This window comes from Stegostoma tigrinum, chromosome 1 (assembly GCF_030684315.1).
Source record: "Stegostoma tigrinum isolate sSteTig4 chromosome 1, sSteTig4.hap1, whole genome shotgun sequence".
NCBI lineage: Eukaryota > Metazoa > Chordata > Chondrichthyes > Orectolobiformes > Stegostomatidae > Stegostoma > Stegostoma tigrinum.
In genome coordinates this window covers 78,271,329-78,278,367 of record NC_081354.1, presented here as the reverse complement: position 1 = coordinate 78,278,367, position 7,039 = coordinate 78,271,329, and the positions used below count along the sequence as shown (strand labels likewise).

The following is a 7,039-nucleotide window of genomic DNA, read 5'->3' as shown; positions in this document are numbered from 1 at the left end:
AAATAAATCCTTTCAAACTGCCAACTATTCCCAAATAAAGCAAGATTCTAATAGTATGCTGTTCCAATAAACACAAGTCCCACTTTATATGAAATAAAATAAAAATAATAGAATTTAGTCTCTCAAAATTACAGCCAGGTTATGTGCCTTCCAAAATGTTCCAAGATTTTCCATTGAACGTTCTGTCAGGAACACCTTTCCATTGATTTTTCTCTCAGGAATATCAACATGTTATGACTTCAGTACCTTTGATTTAGATGATGCTTTCTCTAAGACTTAGAGGATTCTGAAAGAGCCAACAGTTCTCTCTTGAGAACTGATAGCTGTTAATTCTGGCAGATGGCAGCTAGTTCTCCTGTCTTTGCCCAACCAGCCCTTCCTTTATACCCTTGATGACATATCAATTTCTCATAATAGAATTGGTCCCATATTGTGAAAACCATCAGATTTAGATTTAACTGGTTTTTGGTATCAAAGTGCCTGGTTCAAATTGATTAGTATAAAACTTACTGTCGTAGTAACAAAACAAAACTCCTGCTTGGCCAACTAACTGTACAGCCTTTTGATACAAATGTTTCAATTTGAGTGCTGTCTATGCACTTGCAAACCCACATGTTGCTGCCCCCAGACATCCTTTTTGAATCTCTAAGCATAGAAAAAGCATATAATTTTTAAAGGGACCACACACTGCTTTCCCCCTTAACATTACACAAACACCAAATTCTAACTCCCTGCTTCCCAACCCACAAGCACTCTACTCAACTTCACAACACTATTATACATCCAGTTAATTCTTAGTTTCAGCCAGTCCAACAAGGTGAAGCTGGCTGCTTCACTGCAGAAACAGCCACATTATCTGGCAAGATAAGATGATTCATACACAACTTTCTTGCAAAGTGTTGTTAATGGATTACTCTTCAGCTGTCTCTTGAGTGAGAAATGGAGCCTGGCATGAGAGGACTGCAAGGAAATGGGTAAAACTTGTTTTAATTCAATTCAATGAGATTGCATTATTCATTTCTTCGAAGGTAAACAACAGAATGAACTGGATTTGAATTTCAGAGGTGCAATTCGAGGAAAAAACAATTAATAACTTTTAAATTGTTTCGTTGCAGGGTCCACCTGGCCCAAAAGGTGAAAAGGTTTGTGAAAACATTTATTTTTACAAACAAGACTAAATGTGTTTTCCTTTATATGTAAAAGCAAATGCACCTACCTGTATAAAATAAATATTTAATTTCTCATTGTTTCTACGCTGAAATCAATAAACCATATTTGTCTCCTTCAGGGTGATCAAGGAGACCAGGGGCCACGGGTAAGTTCCCAACAGAAGCATGATGTTGTTTGTAGCTGTATTGCATGAAGGTTTGAGTATTGTTACAAACAAGACAATGACCCTTTTTTGTTAAGACATTTCTCATCTCTAAGTGATTTTCATCTACCATAGAATATTGCTGGTGTACTGGAGCAGCTTTCAGAGTAGTTAATGTCAGTGTATCAGAGTAAGGATAAAGGTCCCATTTTTCTCCTAGCATCACAAGAGTTAGTTCTTTCTGGGTGATGGACTGTGCAACCACAACACAAGCTCGTAATCAGTGACATGTACTAATAATTAAAAACAAATCTTTCTGTTTAGTGTATTCCATGTTCTTCAGCAGCTGTCTGTACCAGTTCTGCTGGCCACAGAATAAAAATAAAATAGAATGCAGTAGAGGTGGTAATATCTTGGTGAGTACAGAACTCCTAAAATGTCAATGTTCAAATTGAGTTTAACCTCTTCCCTGCACAGTTTGAAGTGGATGTGCTTACGCTTTTGAATTCCTGATATTTGAGCTCCCAGCATTAGTTGCCTGTAGTGTGTCAGATACTGTGTAGCTAATGGAGGAAAATCAACAGCTCGCTGATTGCTACATCTATCCTCACTAAAGGGATGATTTCCAGGTATCTCCTTACATTCTCGACAACTGCTGGCAAGACAGCCCACACTGTTTGAGGTGAAGTTTATTCAGGACCCCAATGGCATACTGCAACCCCAATTTTCAGCATGTTCAGAGATTCTCCTGCCATTAAAATGACAACTGGTGAGAATGGGGCAGTAAAGCTGAATACTCCCAGCCCATTGCCACCTGGGGCGTTAAAATTCTCCGTCTTCATTCTTCAGAAAAGCTGGAAAAACAGTTTCTATGAATGACTGCATACAGATACACAGAGCGTGCAAACAAGTTAGACAAATGATGTCTATTAATTTCCACGTGTGTCCGATTATACAAGTGTTAGAAGAAGGTTTTCGGTTTTTTTTTGAGATGTCAGCTCATTTAAATTAAGAACTTCTGTGTGTTATTAGATCTGTTAACCACCATAGCCAAATGTTCAGCTTTTATGTGTCCTCCAGCACTTTGTAGTATTATTTTAAAAAAAGATAATTGATCTTTGGCCTTTTACAAGTCATACCATGTGGATTGTAACAGCATGTTTTTGATTCATGTCCTCTTGTAGCTTACCAGGGCTCATGTGTCCCTCCAAAAGGTGTTTCTAATTAAAACAAACATTACCATGGTTTATTCCAATAATAAATATCATACTGCCCCATCTCCATGTCTTTCCCTCCCTGAAATTAGCACTTGAAGCAATACTACATGTCCAAAAACATGAAATTAAACAAATATGTCACTGCCCTCAATCTGTCAAAATGTCGAGAACTGGGAATATCATTAGTCCATCCATTAGCAGAAGTCAAAATCACTACATGCTATGTTCACTCAATAAGCACTGATCAATTGCATTTAAACAATGCTAATCAAATTCAAATTGAGAAAATATGCCAGTAAAGGGAGTGTACAAATGAAGACCCCAACTTCAGACAGACCGATTTTCAATCTATCGAGCTGACAATTGTCAACTTGCTGCCATTGAAGAATTAAATTTGTGGTCACAGTGCAGGATCAAGCAGTTGACAATATTCATCATCCCATGTTATCTGCAGTGCCTTATCCAGGAATATTTGAACTATGATTTCAATTTTCAGTCAACAGAAATAGATCCACATTATATTACAAACATTGTTAAAAAAGGAAATGTGAGGAATGCATTGAGTATATAGAATTACCACTTTTTACAAATAGATTTGCAATTTTTAGAATCGGATGGACCATGGTAAAATCCACGAAGTTTTTTGTGATAAAGTCACTGTCGTAATATAGGCAGATTTATAAACAGCAATGAAAGGTCATGTAAAGGATAAATTGAAGTAATTTGGAACTTTGACAACTTCTCTGGGGCAGAGTTAACTTTTCTGTTTTTCAGATAGTCTGAGTTTTTTTTATATTCACCTGGGCAAGCAAATGGGATTTTAGTTTAAAATCTCATCCAAATGACAGCACAACTCACTTGGCATAGTGCTGAAACAACAGCTGAGATTATACATTCAAGTCTTTGAACAGGGGGGCATGACTCCAAACTGAGATTACTACTTCTGAGACCTCCCCTGATCAACGCACCTGGAAATGTAGGAGAAATTTCTTTTAGCTGCTGGCAAGAGAACCCACACTGTTTGAGGTGAAGTTTATTTAGGACCCCATTGGCATAGTGCAACCCCAATTTTCATCAAGTTCGGAGATTTTGCTGCATTAAAATGATAACCGATGAAAATGGGGTAGTAAAGCTGAACACTCTACTCTAAGGACACCCCCAGCCCATTGCCAGTAGGTGGATTAAAATTCTCCCTCTACACTCTACACAAATGCTGGAAAAATAGTCTCATTGAGTGTCTGCACACAGACTCATAGAGCATGCAACGGAGTTCTGGGAAGCCTACAGCCCCTTAATTCCTTCACCCTACTTGAACAAACAGCCGTTCAATACCATATTTCCCATCTTGTCCTTTCCCAAATAGGTTTCCAGGCTGCACCCATACAAGCACAAGTGCCTAATGAAAAGACATATATGAGTTGAACCACTGAAGGCCTAAAAAGCCTAGCAGAGACATTAGCAGCATTCACTTCACCATACTCAAACAAGCAGGTAGTACTAACGATTTTTGAGCCACAGAGTTTTGTAGTGGCAGAAGGTTATACAATGACTTGAATAATGTATAACATAATAACAAGGGGACTACTTTCTTTTTCTTAAGCTAATTGTAGTCAAGGTATTTCCTTGAGGAAAGCAGCCTGCTGCTCAGGTACAACTCTCTGGAAAGTACAAAGCCGTCAACAGCTTCCAGTTCCTCAGGCAGCTGAGTGATAAAGTGATCAATTTTCCAGCGCAATGCATCCTGTCTGTGCCTATTTCAGTGATACAAAACAGAGAGAAAAAGCACAGTGGCCCTTTGAACAGGGTTTTACACCCTATTTGTGCTTCATGCAACTTCTGGTTGCAGATTGGTTGAGGACTGGTCATGGCATTGTGCCTGAAATAGGAAATCCTGCAAATCATGTTAATGATCCAAGCTGATATAATTAAGCCTGATGTCAGTTTCCCTCACATCTGTTGGCAGTAGATCGTCTGCAAACTGACCCCCTCCAATATAGCATTTTAAATCTCCTTACGCTGCAGTTCAAAAGCTGAATAATTTAAAATATTGTGTAACATTTGGCACAGAGAGTGAAGATTTAATTTTTGTCCTCTCCTCGTAAAGTTTGCTGCTGTTTGGCTGCATGACAGGTCTCACCATGAATATCATTTCCTTGGAAATTAAGATCCTATTGTTATGTCTTGTGGCTCCCAGAAGTTTGAAATAACTACACTTTTAAACTCAAATGCTGGATCTTGTTCAAAGATATTTCTCAGATTGCACTATATGCTGTGGTCCAATCATTCCATATACAGACTATGGCTCAGTAATGCATGATGGGGATATTTACGTAAGCGCGCAACTGAACATAAAGTTCCAAAGTTATATTGGAATAATGTTGTTGAAGAAAGGAGTGCACAGAACAGAAACTGCAATCTGTACACAGTTAGCAGGGGAAGCAATGAAAAAGGTGATTATGAACCTCAGGCCATATTTCAAAAGTAGTCATCAGAAATGAAAGAAGAAATTTAAAGAAGAGTGACAATAAGCCAGTGGACTGCATTTGCAGCTAAAGAGAAACAATGGCTGAACTTTTCCATTTTCAGTTCAGCGTGAGGAAGCACACAAGCAGAGAGCCCTGGATGGGGACCAATGTGAGGGCACAATCCTGACCTTAAAACTTGCCTTAGAACATCATAATGTTAACCCCTTAATGCTTTCCTATGTTTAACTTATTTTCAACTCTGTAATTAAGCAACTACTTCCATTCCTCTGCTGTCTCCAAGAATTGTACCTAAGTACTTATACCTAAGATGTCACCATTAGAAGGCAGACATTGTAAAAGGTTTTCACTGTACTCCTACAATAGAGTACACTCGACAATAAAATGATATTGTACATTGTATATTGAAAGAACAGCAGAGAGGTTTGTCAGAAGCAGTTGGTCAGCTGGATCAAAGAATGGAGGGATTCACCAATGTTATCAGTGTCCTGCTTGATCTGGTATGTGCCTGTTTTTGGTGACCCCCATAGACAGACAGGTCCAGCATACTCAGTGCCCGCCAGGCAGGTGCACTCACTTAAACTCCACCACTGTAGCAACTGGTGCTCAGCATTAATGGCAAGGCAAGAGGGGGATAAGGGATGTCAAATTCACTCCAGGCACCATTCCTCAGGCACCCTTAGGGAGGAGGTACCACACAATGGGACCCTCCCCCCGCCTGCTTTTCCCCACTGGAAGCTTCCTCTCAGTTCAGTCCAGAGGTACTGGAATAAATAGGAAGAGGGGGGAGGTGGACCGAAGTTGGAGAGAAAAGAAGATAGGTGGAGAGGAGAGTATAGGTGGGGAGGTAGGGAGGGGATAGAACCCTCTCCCCATCCCCCTTTTCTGATGAAAGGTCTAGGCCCGAAACGTCAGCTTTTGTGCTAGTGAGATGCTGCTTGGCCTGCTGTGTTCATCCACCTCCACACTTTGTTGTCCTGCACAAAGAGCTGCCTCTTGCAGGCTTCACACTGTCCTACAGGATGTTAAGCACTTCAGAACTACTAAGTTTCCTGAAGTTTCAAACTAAGTGCACTCTGAACAATCGAAGCAATGATGAAAGGGCCATAAAGAGACCTTTCAGGATTCCCCTCAATCTGCTGGTTGTCATGAGAGACTTCACTGCACAACATTCAGATACAATAACCTGATGGCAGCCTCAAAAACTACTTAACCTGAGAACACGTAATCTTACTGCACTGTCTCACTGACTGCTTCTTTTTCCCCAGTGCTCAGTAGGACATGTAATGCATATACTTTTGAAAGTGGAATTGCTGAAAGTATCGAGTATACAATCAGATGGATAACAAAATGTTTTTCAGCAACAGAAAAGCTGAAGGAGTGCAAAAAGAACAAGGTCTACATGTCCTTTGCACAGAAGTTGCCAACAGGATGCTCTCAAAGCAAGGTGAACGCAGTCAATAGTGGCCCGATTCTCACTGCCCGAGCTGCTTGATCTTCCTCCTCATGAGGGAAGGAGATGAACATCTGGAGAAAATGGCAACAGTGACAGCACGGATTTGTGAGCTAGTAATTGGGAGACATCACACAGGTCCTCAGTTGATCCTTGAGTCAAGCCCCAGCACAAAAGCTCAAGACAGCTGTTACCTTGGCAACCACCAAATTGTGATGCCCCCCCAGTCCTTTTGAGTGCAAGAACCCACTCCAGCTGGTGGAAAAGTTCAGTGATGATGGCCGAGGAAATCCTGACTCTGCACCTGCATTTGTCTTTCTGAGAGCTATTAAAGTGACAGTGAAGCTGAAAATGCAGGCTCTCATCATTCCCCTCTTTAGTGGATCCTCACCTGCTGTTTCTCCCTCAGGAGGTTGAGTGGCAGCCATTGGAGGTCGTGTTCTTGCTCATGATGTTTAATCACTCTCGCCTTTAAGCTACATTCAGACTTATATAGAAACAGAGCAACTAGGTTTGGGAGTAGGCCGTTTGGACCTCTTAAGCCTGGTCTCCCATTCGTTATGATCATGGCTGG

The 7,039-nt window shown here is 40.5% G+C and overlaps 1 protein-coding gene across 1 annotated transcript in view; it reads left to right on the top strand.

Annotated features, from left to right (window-relative positions):
- The first annotated feature begins 1,121 nt into the window (after window positions 1–1,121).
- Window positions 1,122–7,039, top strand: part of LOC125454922 (collagen alpha-1(XXV) chain) — a 196,856-nt gene continuing 190,938 nt past the window's right edge. The window contains exons 1-2 of the mRNA XM_059646613.1: window positions 1,122–1,142; window positions 1,289–1,315. The gene's annotated coding sequence lies outside the window, so the exon portion shown is untranslated. The remainder of the gene's footprint in view (window positions 1,143–1,288; window positions 1,316–7,039) is intronic.